The following is a 19,439-nucleotide window of genomic DNA, read 5'->3' as shown; positions in this document are numbered from 1 at the left end:
ATCTTGATAAATAAATGAAGGCAGAACGTAAGTTACAGTCTCAGAAGACAAGAAACAATAGCCTGAAGAGAAGGAAGAAGAGATTAAGGAAATAGTTAACACTATAGAGCAATTATGTAGTGGTATGTAGATGTGTGAACCAATTCCTAAAAAGAAATAAGACTCCTAGAACCTTAGCCAATTCCTAGCACCAAACCTACTCTAAAATGGTTCAAATTGCATTGATACTGCAGTGACCTTCAAATAGGATAGACTAGATTAGAGAAAGAGGACTGGGAAAATTTAGATAAAGAAACTATGCCTTCCCTAACAATATCTCCCTCCAGCCCAGAAGGTAATTGGAAGATCCAAAATCTGCTCTAACTTCTATTCCCCAACTCAATTTTCATTAGTTGTATAAGTTCTCCCTGTGAGAAAACCTTTGGGAGTCATCCATGAGTGCCCAACCTGACTCCTTAGGAGGCATCAGATTTAATCCGCTTCCTCCTCTTGCTTCATTAAGTGGAATACAAATAGCCCCCAAATCCTTTAAAAAGCAGTGCCTTGGGTAGCTGTCAGCCACCACTTCACAATGTTGTGGCAGTTGCTAATGAACCCCTCCTTTAGAATGTAAAGTTTAGTAGAGCTGAGATTTCCCAGAATGCAGCGAGCTATTTACACTTAGGAGCATCCTAGCTCAGTATGCTTTAAATTTTAAAAATGTTGGGAAAGATGGAACTCTGAAATATCTTTCATGCCTTTGTTAGAAGAATGAGAGTTGGTAGAACTAGAAAGTGCCTTAGAAAAAATTTGTGGTGAATGGACCATTTTAGCCAGAGATATTGGATGAAGGAAATGTACTGACTTACTTCCCCATAAAGAGGTAGGACAAGGCCATAAGGACAGTTATGAAAGACTGTAATCTGCATCTGTTCCAGGACTCATTAAATTACTGAGAATGGTGTAATGAGTAGTCCTGCTAAATACAGAAGACTTTTCTGGATAATTATCTTGCTTTTTTCCTACTTTTTTCTGAATCTGTTGTTTCTTGTAAATTCAAGTATGTCATGTCCTAATGTCTGATTCAGCATTTATCTATTTACTAATCAAAGGAATCATAATTAAACAATATATTATAAACATAGTCTTGTAGGACAAAACAAAATATAAACAAAGCCTGTTATAAAACAAATATAGGTGTCACAGAGAAAATGGCAGAACTAACAAGTCATTTGTTCTTGTGTTCCAGTTTTAGACTTCACTCCCATTCCATGGAAAACAGGTGTTTTCAGAGCTGATTAATTATTCCTCAAAATTTAAAAATCAAACTATTATTCTCATTTAATATTTTTAATGGAATTTAGGTTTTTTTGTTCAAATATATGTTTTCATAAAATTATCATTTTCATCAAAAAGAAGTATTTTGAATAAAACAACCATAAAAACCTCAACTTTTGGAGGCTTAAAATGCTAACAACAATCTATTTTTTCAGGGCTTCAGTTTTTTGTATTTTGAAAAAATTGAAATGAAATTTCAACAAAATCCAATAAAATGTTTTCAGTGAAAATTTCCTCACCAGTTCTACTCATAGTCCTTTCACATGCATGAAAAAAAATCATTATGCATGGCATAAGTTTTTTAACTTACAATTTGACTGTCCCTTGACCTAAGTGATTATAATGACTAGCTAGAACTAATGTCCTAGATACACTTCCATTTAGTTAACTGTTCTATCTACCTAATATTCCTAATGCGGATTCAACTTTATTTGGTATTTTTCTTTCACTCCTACAATAAATGGTTATGAAATGTTCTTGGTCCCATTTTGTTTCACCTCTGTAGTGGATGTTTTTGAATGGCAGATGAAATGATTGTTATACATTATGTATATACATTTAATTTGTAAATCAATTTGTGACTTGTGTATAGTGTTCTGGGGTTTGACTGAATAAAACATGCTAAATAGTCAATTATAATCATTAAAATACTGACAGATATGAATTTCCCTAGTGCAGGTATAACTTGTTTTAAATAATGTAAGTTTCAGATGAAATACTGAGGGTAAGATTCTGATCTCATTTATTCTATTGTAAATCTGGGGTATCTATGTTCACATCAGTGGATTTACTCTAAATTTACACCAAAGTAGCTAAGACTGAAATCTGACTTTAGGCCTGCATCCATAAGGTTTGCTTTTTATTTGGTTTATTAAATAAAACCTACAGCTAAGAACACAGCAGTTAGAAAATAACCAAAGAATTTTGGGTCCAATGAATATAAACGCCAAGAATCTTTCTTCATCACCCCAAAGATGACACCTTTGTAAAATGACATGTTGCAGCTTGTGATAGTCTGCAGCTATATCCATTGTATTTTAATAGTCTTATGGCTTTGTCTGGAGATAGAGCAGAGAAGCATAACAGAACAATACTTCCTGCTAAGTGCTTAGATGGCATTAATGCTTGCTAAACTCCATCAAAGCTGTTTTCTTCTGTTTAAATAAAAATTAAGCCTTTCTTGAGAAAATCCAAATGGGTACATTGAGAGTCATTCTGGACCAAATCCACAAAGTAAATTTAGGGGCTATTGCTATATAAAAACACCCACTTAGCCACTGCCTATCTACATAGGTGCCTAAATTGATATGACATCTACATTTTTGTTGAAAAATGTTCTAGGAACCTATGTTTCTGCCTCGGGCCAAATGTCTTATACTAAGGTGGGCCAGAGCGAGAGTGAGGATTACTCTATAGCCTGGAGGATTTCTGACTGAAGATCATAAGCAGACAGGTGATCCTTCTAGTCTGGACTTAGATGTCGCACTCACTGAGTAGGGCGTAGATGGTTCTTGAGTTCTAAAAAAGGGATCCATTAGAGAAGTGTGATCCAGGGCCGAGGTGACCTGCTCACTGGTAGCAAAAAAGAGAGTAAGGAGGTCACCATTTTTCTAGCACTACACTTGTTCCGCCTGTACAGTGGTAAAGCCTCTCCCCATCCCACACACACACACACATTGAGCTTCTATGAATAGTACCAGTATGCTATTCTGGCTCTCATAAAATGTGTTGGAACTCCATTCTAAAGCATTCCAGCCCCATTCAATATGGGCTTAGGACATTTTCCTCTCCTCGCCATCTGCTATTAAGTACTTTTAATGGGCTCCCCACCTAGTATGTTGGCTTTTGTGGCTCTCATTTTTCAGGCAACTCTCTCTCTACATGTATTGTATAGAGAGCTGAATGGTGCTTAATTTGTAATGAGAGAGGTGCTCAGGGGTGCCAGGCTACCAGCTGCCAAGCCAGAGCCAGCACTCAGCCCTAGTAATCCCCTGGCACAAATAAAGCTTTGGAGCCTTAAACAACTAACCCAGAGTTTATAGAATCCAGTGATTTTTTTCTGGGTGCCTAAAAGTTAAGTGTTACACCACCTTTTGAACCCAGGTATCAATATGCAACAATTTGATGTAGTAAACTAATTTTTTAAAAGATGCTTTTCCTCCAGAAGATAGACTCTGATAATGAGTCAGAAATCAACATTTGTGCTTCCCACTCCACCTACACCTGATCCAAAGCCCACTTAAGTCAATAGAAATCTTTGTGAGAATGTCCTTGATGACATTGGGCAATTCGCCTTGAACCTTTTTGCCTTGATGTGTCCATCTTTAAAATAGGAATAAAAATAATTTCCTTCCTCAGAGAAACATTCTAGGCTTCATTTAGATTGACAAGGGCCATGTTTTTGTTCTGTTGTTTTATGGTCCCTAGAACTGCATCCATAACAACAGCTTCTGGGTGCTACCACAAAACAAATAATAGATGGCAACATGAGATCTTCAGATAAAAGGCCTTATCTAACTCCTTTCAAGAAATGTGCAGTTAAGTGAATATTCTTATTATTTTGCCTCTAAGTGCGAAACTCTATTATTGTTGCTGTTATTATTTTACAGTAATATATACCACAGTATGTATTGGATTATTGTTAATTAATATATTTAGCACCTCATGAGCACATATTTTAGCTTGTAAGCTCTTTTAGTCAGCTATGGTTATTTATTATATGTTTGTACAATGCCTGAGCACTAACCTGGTTCATTTAAAGAGAACTGAAACCTCTAGGACCTACTATAATATGACTGTTAAATGACACTTACTACATTTAGTATTCAAATAATAATAATTTTACTTCTTTCTAGTACTGCCAATGTGAAGTCTCTTCTGTCACTGTCATGATCTTTTGTGTGTGTGATGATGATTTCTCTGGTTAGCTTTGTGAATGAACTTGGCAAACTATCAAACTCTTTGTACTTTCCCCCAAACTCTGAGCTCCTGTCCTACTTGGCTAAGATCTTGAATGTAATTGTCTAGCAGTAATTATTAAAACAACCCAAATGTCATGATTTTGTGACATGGGAGTCATTCTGTTCATAAATTATCATTTATTTTGGTAAGATATTTGCATTTATTTATAAAAATAAATTATGAGCTGGCTATGAGAGCCCATTGAGGTACTTGTTTAATTCATAAAGATAACTAATTATTCATATTTGGAAAAGTTTACAATGCTATTGGTGATGCTGCAATTTTATATCAATTCTGTTAATTGATAGCAATCCAGGGCTGTCAATATTCATTAACATATTATATAATATATATATATATGTTAATGAATATTGGCAGCCCTGGATTGCTATCAATTAACAGAATAGTTATAAAATTGCAGCATCACCAAAAGCATTGTAAACTTTTCCAAATATCCTATGTCTTAGCTGTGACCTAGAAGGGCCATATCTAATTACCATGACAGAGAGCCAACTGAGGAGACAAATGAAGTTCTTTTTATTGACAAAGTCAATCTTCATTTTGAGTACAATCCAGAGTTCCATAGCTTCTGCCAGTAACTCAATCTGGATATTTTTTGTGTCTTGAGAGGAAGAGAGAGCGCTTTCAAAATGGGAATTTTTCAAAGATCCCTAGGGGTTCAATATCCAAATTCCAATGGGGTTCCTTGCAAATCTCAGCTTTAGTGCCTGAAACCCTGCTAATTTAAATATGTAGTATTTCTGCAATTAAAACGTATATGTGTAAGTGCGCGTGCATGCGCCTTTATACAGGCAGTCCCCGGGTTACGTACAAGATAGGGACTGTAGGTTTGGTCTTAAGTTGAATTTGTATGTAAGTTGGAACTGGTACATATTGTAGGGGAAACTCTAGCCAAACATTTCTCCAGAGCTCAGTTTTATTCTCCCACACCTCACGTCCCTCAGTCCTTTATTCTCAAGCTGAGGTGTCTGCTGAGAAAAGCCGCTCCGCATCTCCCTGGTCTGCTGGGGGGGGCGCTAGCTTCGTGTCCCCCTAGTCTGCTGGGGAGAAGCAGCTAGTGCGGGGTTGCCTCACCCCGTTTGTAAGTAGGGATCTGATGTAAGTCGGATCCATGTAACCCGGGGACTGCCTGTACTCGCTTTCATAGGCTTGGCTGTTTGTTAAATACCTACCTGAGAAGGTTTGCTTACCTTGAGGTCCTCTGTACTTCAAAACTAGGAATGATCTCTCTAGGAAGTCTTATGCTAAAGCTTGCTACCTTCACATATTTTCCTCCCAATTAGAAGATCCTTCTTCTAGGCTTGATCTTGAACTACCATTAGCTCTTTCTTGCCCTGGCATTTGTTAATCTCTGCCCAAAGTCAACATCACGGTAGTCTTAAACAGAAAAGACTGAAGTATGTTTGCATACTTCTGGTGGTGGTTTTCTATAAGACAGGTGTGAGTGATAATGCTGGGTTAGTGCAAAAGTAATTAGTGGTACTGTTGCTCTCCATTAATTATTACTTATTCATAACTGCACTTAGACCCAGTAGACTAATGCAAATTAATGTAATTTGCATTGTAATTCTTACTATTTCTCTTTCTATCTATTTTATTCTCCCCTATCTGTTTTGGTGTATGGGGCAGAGGGTTCTTTCCACACCCTTAAAAAGTGAAAGGCATAGGGACAAAAAAGGCCTCTAATCTCTCCTTTCCTGTAGTAATGACTTATAGTTGGAATTTGTTTTCCCCAGTGAAAAAAATCAACTTTTCTGGACAAAAGACAAAAGCCTAAAAATTTTAAACCAAACTTTCAGCTGAAAGCCAAAGCATTTTGATTTGTAAAATACCACTATGGTGCCTAATGGGAGCTGTTGTTCATGTGTCTTCAGTCCCCATCCTTTCCCCTGTATTGGCTAGGTTCCCTAGCCAGGTGACATCTTTGATAAAGCACCAGAATCTCACTTCTTGCTAAGCTGCTACAATACATTATGGGAATCCTTGGTTTTGGTGCTGCATCAGTGTTGTGGGCTAGTTGAGCTCCCACTAGGCATTTCCCATTCAAACATTTTCAGGCTTTTAGGTGTTTGCTTCTTCAACAAAAATTCATTTTTAATGTTTTTTAATGTGGACAGCAGATGGTCTGTGGAGGAAAAAGTTAGCTAAAATCTTATCAGTTAAAGAGTTTAAATGGACGTTTTTTGACCAGCCCTGGTTTTAACACAATACAACTTTTTTATTATTGGGAATTTTGTGTAATATATCTAAAACAAGACACGAGATGGAAGCAAGCATTATTAAAAACCTCTCTCTCATTCACTATTAAACATTACTCTGCCTGAGACAGAGACAATTAAAAATAAGACCTCATTGTAAAATTATCCAAATATCTCAAAGTGCATTTTATTTTGGCCTTGAATTCATTGCTAATCTTTACCCAACTACACTGTGTTTTCTCCACTTAACACAAGCAAAGCAGATTCACCAAAATTCTGCTTTCTTTGTATGATATTAATGTTAGTTGAACCATAAGTTACAAGAAGGATTGTTTTCCTTTTCTATAATGTTCCCCTCGGGTCAATTCATTCTTCATCTTTTTAAAGTGTGGAGGGAGCTAAATAATATGTTCTATAAACCAGGAGAAATTGATTTGTTGTATTGTGATGAAAATAGGACATCTCATACACATTTAAGATGTAAACACTGCTTTAAAGTGAACTTTGTGTGTTTCAGGGTTTTTACTAAATGTAGCTTTTAGAAACATTACAACATCCTAGGAAAATGTCAGTTTTATCAAATTCAATTATGCAACCTTAAGATTTACTAAAACCCTGTAGTTTTCTACTTCCCACATGCTTTCTCTAAATAAAGCCTCCCCTGCAATAACTGGCCTTGACAGAGATAATTGGAAAAACAGTTTTCTTTCTTCCTATTCAACTAAATTATGTTTTTAATTTTTTACATGAGATCTGTTCTTCAGAATGAAGCATCTCAATCATGAGAGTATTTTACTGGTCATCAGAGTTTCCTGACCAAGCAATTACTGAACAAAATTGATTTGAAGTTTGTTCTATGCCTTTCTTTGCAATCCTAGTGTCAGAGTTAGGTTTAGTAACTAATTTTTTAAAAGCTCATGAAAGTCTGATAACTAGTATAAAGAAGGATGTAACAGTCTCAGAAGATCCTATTGTAATTTTTTAGCTTTTCAGAAAGGCATTTTTTTCTTGGGCTGTTATAGGTGTTTCAGTCAACTAATTTCACAGCATGATTTTCTCTTAATATTCACGGTTCTTCATTTTACATTTTGTACTAGCTTTGTATAGCCTCAAGAACAGGCCGAATGAAGTGGATGGCATTGTGTGGAGCACAATGGCATAACTAATTACAACATAAGGTAGCATACATTGGAATTGATTGTACAGGTTTGAGGATTTGCAGCTTTTATCCTGTTTCAAACTTGAATGAATTTTGTGAAAAGATTCTCTCTGGGATATCTGCATATTTTTAGCTCTCTGCACTGAATATTTCTCTGTGTGTGCTATATTAGAAAAAGAATTTGGGCAGTTGGTTTTGTTTTCGGTAAGATTTTTAACTGGGGTTGTTGTTCCAGGCTAGATTCAGAAATTCTTACTCAGACTTATTATTTTATTCCTTAAATGTTGGCACTGAAAGTACTGGGACTCCAAGGTTCTAACTTAGTGTAAGTACATCCTAAGGAAACAAAGTAGAAGTTTTAAAAATTTTCTCGTCACATGATTTTTAAATCTGGTTCCCATCATAGGATATACCTTAACTCCCAAACTGTTGTGTGTACTGCTCAGTCTGCACATTCAAGCAGAGGCATTTTTCATTTTGTAAATCCATCAGGTGAAATCATGGCCCTGCTGAAGTCATACGAATTTTTTAAGAGACAAAGAAAAATAACAAATAATTATTATTATTAAACGGATACCCATCATGGGCACTGTCATATAAAGATATATACATCTTAGCCAGCTGATATTCAGAGATGGACAAATTAGTTATCTATAATGTATGTAAACAATATGCATAGTTACACAGTACTAAGGAGGACTGTCTCCATCATTATCAAAATTTAAGTCTCTGACCTCTCCTGAAAAAAAAGAGAGAGAAAATATGGTATTTCCATTTGACCAACGTTAACAACTCCAAGCTATAGCAGTCCAAGGTGAGAACATATTTCAAAGTTGAGGCCCCCTCACAAAGAACAGTCTATAGATCTCCTTCCAGAGTCTAGTAGAGGTTTCCAGCTCAGGTACCTCAGCTGATCTTAACTTTCCTGGGGAAGCATCGCCGGAGGAGGGGAGGAAAAGGGGAGTTGGTAAGATACTACTATGATAGGCATAAGTTTATACCCTTATGGATATTGTGGCAGGGTCAGGCCAGGGAGCTGCCACAGAGAGGGAAAAAGGCAGCCCAAAAGGGTAAAAAAAAACCTCTAAGTAGAAGCGGAGAACTGCAGGCCAATTAGATGCAGCTGGGAGAACCTGGTTCAGGCAGACTGGGGCCAGCTGACTTCTCTGCTGGCTGACTGAGGGCCTTTAAAAGCCTCAGCAGTTGGAAGCTGGGGAGGAGTGTGAGAGGACGGAAGGGAGGTGGTGGAGAGACAGAGAGGAAGAAGTTTGAGAGAACAATCTGTAACAGCGTTAGGTGGAGGCAGCTAGTCTAAGGAGGTATGGCCAGGCTCCCTACCACAGAGACCTGCTGAAAAACCCAAATTCTGGGGTTAGGCATGAGAGGCCTGCCCAGTGATAGCTTGGGTAAGAGGGGCCCTTGCCACAAGTGGTGCCAGTAGTGGGATTATCAACTGTGAGGCTTCACAGAGACCCTAAATCCAGACAAGTTGACCTCTCTTAAAGGAGAAGCACATATGGAGGACCTGGTGAAGGGACTGGTGCAGGCCACGGCTGCCCAACAGTAGGCTACCTGGGTGCAAGCGGCTGCCCAGCAGGAGTTGGCATGGCTCCAACAAGAAACCAACCAGTTGTTGATGAGTCAGGTGGCCCATGACAGAGCCACCCTGCAGGAGATGGTGAACCAGCTAAAAGCCCTGGCTGTCCACGTATGTGGTCAAGATGGGACCTGACCGTTACAGGCCAATTGCTACTTACAAAAAAATGACAGGAGATGATGATGTTGAGGCCGATCTGTTGACCTTTGAAAGGTCAGCTTTGTGGGAGGCCTGGCCTCAAGCTCAGTGGGCCAGCATTTTAGTCCCTTCTCTGAGCGGGGAGGCCCAGAAAGCATGGCAGAGGATACCGCATCCAACTACCCCCAGCTGAAAGCTGAGATCCTGGCACAGGTGGGGGTCACAGTCACAGCTCAGAGATTCCATGAATGGAAATATCGAGATGACCGAGCCTGCAGAACTCAATTGTTTGATCTGGTCCATCTGGCCCGGAAGTGGCTGCGGCCCGACATCCACAACCCTGAGAAGATTATCAAGGTGATCGTCCTTGACAGGTACATGAGGGGGCTACCTCCAGACTTTTGGGAGTAGATGGGCCAGATTGACTCTGCAAATTTGGATGAGCTGGTGGCTCTTGTGGAGAGACGGCTGACTGCTAAGGAACTTTTCCATGGTCCCGGGGTCGAGGTGTGTCGGAATAGGAGGTTCACCTTCACCCTGAGGACCCGTGCCCCTGAAGCTTCAGACTGAGTCCGGACAGGGAGAAAGGGAGCAGAAGAGCGACCAGAGCTGGCAAAAGAACTTGGGGGCTGGACTGGAGAGGGCCAGGGGGCAAGACCCAACAGCCCAAAGAGAAGGGGGGCATCCCATGCAGGTTATAGGTGTTATGCCTGCGGGGAGAAAGGGTATATTGCAGCTCAGTGCCCCAACGTAGAAGAGCCTATGTAATGTAACTTGGGGAACCTACAAGACCCTTGTGCCCGGTCAACCTTTCAGGCATAGCAGTAGGCCCCCATCAGTATACTCGGTCTATGAAAATGAATGGGGTGAAAACCACTGTGTTAGTAGATTCCGGGAGCGCAGTTACGTTGATCTCGGGGAACCTAGTGGGGCAGGACCAGCTGACCCAAGCCAAATGCACTGGGATATCCTGTGTACCCGGAGATACTAATCATTACCCCACCATCCCCGTGAAAATAGAGGTACGAAGGCAGGTAACAGGTGTAACTATAGGGTGGTCCCAAGATTCCCCTACCCAGTGGTCATAGGACAAGACTTACCCGGGTTTAGTGACCTGCTGCCACGGGACTGGGTGGAGGAGGATAGCTCCCTCCTGGCCTTCCACAAATTCTCCTAGGACCTGTTCTCAATGTCCGGGGATCCCCGGAAAACCCAGCAGGAGAGGAGGGCCACTAAAAAGTCGGGGACAAGGATTTTGGCCCAAAATCAGAAGCAAGTGTGTCGGGGGAGTGGCCTACCCAACTACTAGGTCAGAAGCCCCAGGAATGATGAGCCTGAGGCAGGATCCAGCTCATCAGGGGAGGAAACTGGGCTAGGTTCCCTGAAGCCTGAGCAAGTTGGATCCCCAAGCGAGACCTTTGGGCAGGATCAAGCCAATGACCCAATATATCAAAATATCCATAAGGAGGTGGTTGAAGATAATGGGATCGCAGTGGAGGGGAGGAACAAAGGCACTGGGCCCTACTATATAATTAAGGGGAATTTTCTATATAGGGTCTCTCATAAACAGGACCAAGAGGTGGAACAACTCTTGGTACCTCAAAAGCACCAGAGGGCAGTACTGGAATTGGCACACATTTATTTGGAGGGCATCTAGGGGTGGATAAGACCTTGGACAACATTCTCTGGAGGTTCTTTTGGCCAGTGTGTCTATGTGGAAGTCCAGAGGTATTGTACTTCCTGCCCAGCATGCCAATTACATGGGCCCCGACCACACCTAAGGGCCCCGCTAGTACCCCTACCAATCATTGAAGTCCCCTTTGAGAAGATTGCTAAGGACATAATTGGCCCGCTAGAGAAGTCTGCATGGGGCAATCAGACCATACTAGTTGTGGTGGACTATGCTGCCCGATACCCAGAGGTGGTGCCCCGACGCAACACCCTATCCAAGACAATTGCAAGGGAGCTAATTCAAATTTTTTCTAGGGTATGGATACCCAAAGAAATTCTAATGGACCAAGGGACCCCCTTTGTATCCAAGCTCATGAAAGACTTGTGTACCATGCTCTGTATACGGGCCCTGAGGACATCGGTATATCATCTTCAAATTGATAGTCTGGTTGAATGGTTTAACAGGACTCTGAAAAATATGCTCAAGAAAGTGGTAAGCCGGGATGGCAAAGACTGGGATATGCTACTGCCCTACCTTATGTTTGCGGTAAGGAAAGTTCCCTAAGCTTCTACTGGCTTCTCCCCATTTGAGCTTTTGTATAGGTGTAACCCACGGGGCATACTGGACCTTGCCAAGGAGGCCTGGGAAGAACAACCCAACCTGGGGAGAAATGTTGATCATTTGCTCCAAATGAGGGACAGGATAGTCAGAGTCACCCCCATAGTATGGGGAAATTTAGAAAAAGCACAGGAAACCCAACAGGCCTATTACAACTGGCAAGCAACGTCCCGGAAATTCCAGGTGGAAGACCGGGAGATGGTGCTAGTGCCAATAGCAGAAAGTAAGCTCCTAGCACATTGGCAGGGGCCATATGAAGTAATAGAAGCAGTGGGAGAGGTAAACTATAAGATTCACCAACCTAACTGGTGAAAGCCTGAGCAAGTGTATCATGTCAACCTGCTGAAACCCTGGCGAGACAGAGAAGTGACATTGGTTGCTCTGGGGTCACCACCCTAAGAGGAAAGCCCACAAAGGCACGTGGGAATATGTCCTGAGCTGACTCCGGATCAACAGGCAGAAGCATCTGACACGATTGAGCAAAATCATGATGTGTTTTCGACAGAACTTAGTAGAACTACAGAGGTTTACCATGTCATCATCACAGACCCTGGGGTGAAGGTGAACATTAAGCCATATCGGATACCTGAGGCAAAATGAAAGAAGATCCAAGTTGAAACTTGGAGTCATTGAAGAGTCACATAGCCAGTGGTCTAGCCCTATAGTTATGGTGCCCAAGCCGGATGGAAGCTTTCGGTTTTGCAATGACTTCTGAAAGTTAAATGAGGTATCCAAATTTGACGCCTATCCCATGCCATGGGTAGATGAACTCATTGACCAACTGGGCAAGGTCCAATTTCTATCCACCCTTGATTTGACCAAGGGCTACTGGCAAACCCCCCTAGCACCAGGAGCAAAAGAAAATACAGCCTTTTCGACTCCAGAGGGTCTCTTTCAGTATACGGTCCTCCCTTTTCATTTGCATGGGGTTACTGCAATGTTCCAAAGGCTCATGGACAAGCTGTTGTGGCCAAGTATGCAGCTGTCTATTTGGACGATGTTGTTGTCCACAGTCCTGAGTGGGACACCCACCTTGAACATAGAGGCGGTGTTGGAACCCTAAGGAGAGCAGGACTTATGGCAAACCCCGCAAAGTGTACAATTGGGCTGGCTGAGACCAAGTATCTAGGGTATATTGTGGGAAGGGGTGTAGTGAGTTCCCAACTCAATAACGTGGACGCAATACAAAATTGGCCCTGACCAACCCCAAAGAAGCAGGTCAAGGCATTACTGGGGTTGGTTGGATATTACCATAGATTCATCCCCAACTTTGCCTCTAGGGCCTGCCTTCTGACCGACCTGACTAGAGCTCGCGGTCCCGACATTGTAAAATGGACCACTGCAGTGGAAGAAGTTTTTAAGTTTCTCAAGATGGCCCTCTGCGGTGATCCAGTTCTCATAGCCCCAGATTTTAAGGAGTTTATCCTGCAGACTGATGCCTCAGAAGTAGGGCTAGGGGCTGTATTGTCACAAATGGTTGGGGAAGAGGAGCACTCAGTTCTGTACCTCAGTAGGAAGCTTCTGTCAAGGGAATGAAACTATGCGGTAGTTGAAAGGGAATGTCTTGCAGTAAAGTGGCCATGGAAATCCTATGTTACTACCTCCTTAGGCGGAAGTTTACCCTGGTCACTGATCATGCACCCCTGCAATGGATGCACCGAAAGAAGGACAAGAATGCGAGGGTGACCCGGTGGTTCCTGTCCCTGCAGCCCTTCCACTTCTGTGTGCAACACAGATCAGGAACCCAGCATGGGAATGCAGACAGGTTATCAAAAGTGCATTGCTGTCCGACCCAAGTAGCCCAACCCTATGGTATTGAGCGGGGAAGGGGGAGATGTGTGGCAGGGTCAAGCCAGGGAACTGCTGCAGAGAGGGAAAAAGGCAGCCTGAAAGGGTAGAAAAAACCTGTAAGTAGAAGCAGAGAACTGCAGGCCAATTAGATGCAGCTGGGAGGAAGCTGGCTCAGGCAGATTGGGGCCATCTGACTTCTCTGCTGGCTGACTGAGGGCCTTTAAAAACCTCAGCAGTTGGCTGCTGGGGAAGTGTGTGAGAGGGAGTTGGTAGAGAGGCAGAGAGGAGGACGTTTGAGAGAACAATCTGTAACAGCGTTAGGTGGAGGCAGCCAGGGAGAGAGTCTAAGGAGGTGTGGCCAGCCTCCTTACCACAGAGACCTGCTGCAAAACCCAAATTCTGGGGTTAGGAGTGAGAGGCCTGCCCAGTGGTTGCTTGGGTAAGAGGGGCCCTTGCCACAATATCTAAATAACAGATTTTCAGAAGCGTAGGATAGTAATGCTTCAATTGGCAAGTACTCAAAGGTGTATTTTTCTGAAATGTAGGAATAAATCCTGATGAGTTTTAGCCACCTCTAATTTTAAACACAGGAATCTAAGCTCTAATATTCAGCTATAAGTAGGTTTTGCACAGTCCTATATGCAGTAGGGCTTATTAGAAGCTGCGCTTTTAAACCAAAGTAAGGAACAATCTTCCCAAAAAATAGACTGGATTACGACCAGCTGCTAACCAGTTAAAGTTCTACTTATCTGGCAGTTACATTATTAATTAATAAGCCATAAAGACATTTAAGTGTAAAATGCTTCCTTACATTCCAGAGCTATCAAACCCCCATGTGGTTGTATTAACACTAGGGACACTCTATTCTTTTATGAGTATTAAAGAAGTGTTGTAATTATGGGTATTTTCTCCACCTGGTGTCACACATAGAGGCTGGTTATAGTGATGGCAAGGAGATGTGATTGGAAAAAATAACAGAACAGCAAATTCAGGGGCTTTGCACAGTTGTATTTTCTGATTCTCCTACATAAATCTGAGACACTCAATTACCATAGTGTTGAGTACAATATAAATAAATTTGTCAGAAAGAAATCAGATAGATACTGGGTGGCAAACACTGTTGAGGAAAGGTTTATTTGTTGTTGGAGGTTTTCCTCTTGAAAAAAACATTTTATGTGAAGGACAACAACAATAACAACAAAGGTTTGGAAACAAGTTTATTGATAGACTTTGTAAAAGCTTGTTTGTATGAAATCTAAGGGCCAGGTGGCAGCTGTTCCCTTCATGGAAGGAGAGGCCAGAAGGGGGAGGCAGGAAGGAAGCAGAGCACATACTGCACCTTCTCAAGGAACTGAGCATCAGATACGTTCCCTCTATATTCTGAGAAGAGCCAAACCTCAGTGTTACCTGAGCTCTGCACTGAGCATTTGTGACTCCAATATAGAACCCTAACATTAGTGCTCAGATTTGACCCGATAGTGCCCTTGCACATAATCTGCTTTTCTTCTTCCTGTGCTGCACCATGGAGGATTCATATCAATTTAAGATTCTTGCAAAGATAACGAACTCCCAAGCTAAATTTTCAGAGAAGGACAATTCAAGTAGGAAGTCGAAGGAGAGCTCTATTTTAAGCCCAGTTAAAAAGAATGAGAGAGAGACTATTCACATCTTCATTCTTTAAACACCTGAATCATTCAAGATTAGGTTGCAAAACCAGGCCCAAAGTATATCTATTTGCAAAACTGTATAATAAAACTAGCACTCCTGTAAGAAGTGCAGCTGTGGGGGTGTATTTTGCTAAGATAACTGGAGTATACTGGAATAGAGTACTATCCTTTTAAATAGTCCAGTTGTGTGGAACCTAGCTGGTTATGTCAGTGTGGTTTCTTCATATAGTTGTGTTACAGACCAAAAGACACAACAGGAACGTATTTAGAATTTCATGTCCAAAGATGCCATTCTCAAGAGCAATGAGGGGGAAAAAGTTAAAAGTTGTGAGGAATATTTATCAGTAACAGAAATAATGAAAATCATTCAGCCATGGTACTAATTTGATTCTTTATCATTAGCAAGGTCTATATATTTCCTGTCATCTGAACATATTTGCATGGCAAGATGGAAGCCCGCACAAAGGGTCTTTTATGAGGCAGGCTTTTTAGACAATCAGATTACAAAGACCTTGTTGTAAAACAGCATCCTTTCATCTGATTTGATATTTTGTATGATTTGTTTATCTTTATCCACACTCGAGCAGGTCAAGTATTGGATCGTTTTGTTTTTTGATGAAAAACCTTTTTGCAGGGAAATGGGATTTGATGGCAATGGAATTGTTCATTCAATCCCAGTGGGGAGCTAAATGGACTCTGGCACAGGAAGTAGCACTGCAGAGATTTTTTTGCAATGCTGCTGCCCACAGGTAGCCAGATACAGGCGACTATACTTAGGTAGCTCTCTAAGGATGTCTAAATTATGTTGGGGGGCTACTCTAGTCTAGAATCTAGAGGGTGTAAGGGTAGCTTAAAGCCATCTTAGCCCCCTTTTCTTGGGACTGCGAGTTCTGTGCTATTGCTCTGAGAGGTGCAGCACATAATTGCACCCTTGGACTTCTTTCCATTAGTAAAATATCAATTTGTGCACCTAATTCCTTTTGGCTCCTTTGCAAATACTCTACCTTGCCTTGGACATGGACATGTGCCACTGATTTATCAGGCAGTCCAGTTCCTCCCGTCATTAGCCACTCTCTAGTTGTGGTATTTCTTCCAAAGTGATGCCAGTACATTCAATATCTTGCATCACTGTCCTCTGCCAGATCTTCCTTGGTCTTCTCCACTTTCTCCTTCTTCTCTTGATTGCCAGATTCAATTCTTGCTTTGCAGACCTCTCATGATTTATATGAGGCATGTGTCCCAGCCACCCGTCTTCTTTCTTTGATATAGTTTCTAACATCCTGCTCTGTCAGCTCCCTTACTCTCACAATTGTTGTTTTGCCTGTCCATGGAAGGTGTAATATAATCCTCAGCCATCTATAATGGGCAGCCTCCAATTTTTTTTTTATTTTCTTTTTTTGTTAGCCACTGTCAAGTCAGGTCTCTGGTCCATACAGTAACGTGCTCAGTACAACCTCATGGTATAATCTGACCTTTCATTTAGCATGAAGAACTCTGTTTGACCATAGTTCATCCTTTGAAAGGTGGTGTTGGCTTTTCATACTCTTATATGAATATCTTTATTGTGGCCACCTTCAAATGTCATCACACTTCTTGTGTAGCAGAACTCTTCTACCTGTTCAACTTATTTTTCCCTCCATGTACACCTTTGCATCTGTTGTCCATTTTCCTACTGTCATAATTTTTGTTGGGGGCGGGGAGGAGCGATTCAGCATTTACTTTCAATCCATTTTCTGCTGCTTCCTATTCTACCTCTGATGTCAGGACAATCATTCTATTTCACGTCATTCTTAGTAAAATGTTGTTACACAAGCTTGACTTTGACAACTCATTTCTGCTCTCCAGTTTTACATCCTCCACAAAGTCTTTTGTTGCCCACTTTATTACCCAGTCTGGTACTACTGAAAAGATAACTGGTGATGTCACCAGTTTGGAAAAGGGGCATTTTAAAAATATGGCTTAGCTTCACTCATAAAGAAACAAGACAAGGGAATTAATCAAGAGCTGTTTCAGCACATTCTAGAGCTACAGACTGAAATCATGTTCTCAAATTTTTAAATGAATTCACAAAGGGCACTTTACCTCTCTTTTCTCTAGGTGCCTGCATTTGAACAAGCTGCTTTAAGAAAATCACATTTCATTCACTGGCTTAATCATTTCAACTATATCCATTTTCCAACTTTGAATGGAAACACTTTCTGACCTTCACTTTCCCCACTGGCTTTCCTGATTTTTAAATCAAAAACTCAGCTCACAAATTTGTTGGTATTTTACATTTATCTCTACAGTTATGATAAATAAGATTTTTGGCAGGATATAAGGCAGCATCTAACTATTGGTGGTTACAGTGGAAATTTTGTTGGGGGCAAGTTGTCTAATAACTGTCTTCTACGGAATTTCTTACAGCTCCTCTAAAGTCCTTAATCACTGTTGGTTGCAGAATGCAACATTAGACAGACCACTAGTCTGATCCATTTTTGGCAGTCTCTCTATTGTATTGTGCCTAGCCTTATACCAGCTTCAGATTTGGTTTTACTCAAGTTTCTCTCAAATCTGTGACGATGTAGTGTCCAAATTTCTGCTACTGGACCATTGCTAATGAAGCATTTACGTGAATTCTGATTACATCTTACAAACTTCATTCTTGTTTTTAAAATTTAACTTTGGATCTTACAAAAAAGGTAAGACAGTCTTGTTCCCTTGTCAATTGCTGAGTCACTTTTAATATTCATAAGACTCATTGCTAGAGCTTCTTCCACTTTACTTGAGATAAATTAGCCAATGCAGAAATCAGCAATGTGACTGTGCACTGAATCTAAAGGTAGAATTTTAAAAAGCATGTACAGGGATTAGACACCTCATCCCCTTTTTTATGCCAATCAGTGTGGGGCACCTAATATCTTCTGATGCTTTTGAAAATCCCCATCTCAACTCTTAGCCATGTGTGATGGGGCATCTGCTCTGCCTGGCCCTACAAAGGGTTAAAACTAGCCCTGAGAGATGGCTGGGGCTGTGGAGCAAGCAGCTGAGTCACATCGTAACCCATTAAGGCTCAGCTGGGGTTGTATAAATGGGGCTTGTGGAGAGGAAAGAGCACATGCTTGCTCCATCTGTGATGAAGGAGGGACCTGGCTGTCAGAGAAACTGCAGAGGCTTCCTAAGACAGAGAAGTGTTGGGGAAGGACTTGCAAAGCTGGGGAGCTCTGGATAGGCAAACTCTCAGGCTGAAGCTTGAGGTAGCCAGGGCAGTAGAAGGCAGCAGGTCCACCCCCTTTGCCAATAGTGAATGGCCATTTCAGACTACAGTTTGCTCCTGAGTTAGGGGCCTACCTGATGATGGGCAGGGGATCACTGAGGTATATGGGATTGGGGTTTCTTGGGAGTGGAGGACCCCCGAGTGCAGGGGCATTGCTGTAGGGCAGTACTATGAGGAAAGGGCACCATTGGCCGGGAAGGACACAGGGCCTAAACCATGCAGAGGACAGGTAACTGAGGGCGAGACACTGGCTAGCGGAAAGTGCTCTGAGGCTGAAGAGCTAATTCCTGAGGAGGTGTCACGATGGTGAGTTACACCATGTTATTTGGAAAACACAGCTTAGTTTCCCTTAGTGTGGAACCCTTAAAAGCAACTGGCCCAGCCACAGAATAGCTTCTACTTGTACGCAACATCAGACTGTGAATACAATCTGTTCAGATTCTGTCCCGCTCTGTCACACAGTTCATTCAAACTACCAGACTGACAGCCATGATGGTACTTGACAGGACATAATTGCTTCCTAAAGGAAAGATGCTTAGTAGTATTTTGCCTGAAAATATGCTTCATTTGAATGACATCAAATTATTAGAGAGGAGAAATATAAACCTATGGTTCAGATATTACTTGGGCATACATGAAGATTGATACTTCTACACTTGGCCTTGGTACTGCTGGGTTGCCAGGGAACCAAGACATTGAGAAGGGGATACATAGTAAAGGTGAGATTTTGTGTTACATTTCCATGTACTGTTGACATTCTCTTGACTTAACCCTACCTGTTGATCTCTATGCTTCAGTTATGACACATGACCCATTTTAATGGCTGGATCTTCCACTCTAAACACCAAATTCCCTTGGAAGCACATCACTGTTTGTGTTTTCTCAGAGCAATTAATGGTAAAAGACTGATCAGTGTGGGAGGACCACTGTGCCCTTGTCCATCAGTTTGCAAGATTGATTAAGGAAGTAGGCGAGTAATATTTTTCATTATAATTCTTAGTCAAAATGCAGCAGTGCAGCAGGCTTAGGTTGGCAGGCTACCCA

Source organism: Pelodiscus sinensis, chromosome 4 (genome assembly GCF_052426305.1).
Source record: "Pelodiscus sinensis isolate ZL-2025 chromosome 4, ASM5242630v1, whole genome shotgun sequence".
NCBI lineage: Eukaryota > Metazoa > Chordata > Testudines > Trionychidae > Pelodiscus > Pelodiscus sinensis.
The sequence above is the reverse complement of the archived record's forward strand: the minus strand, read 5'-3'. Positions refer to the sequence as shown.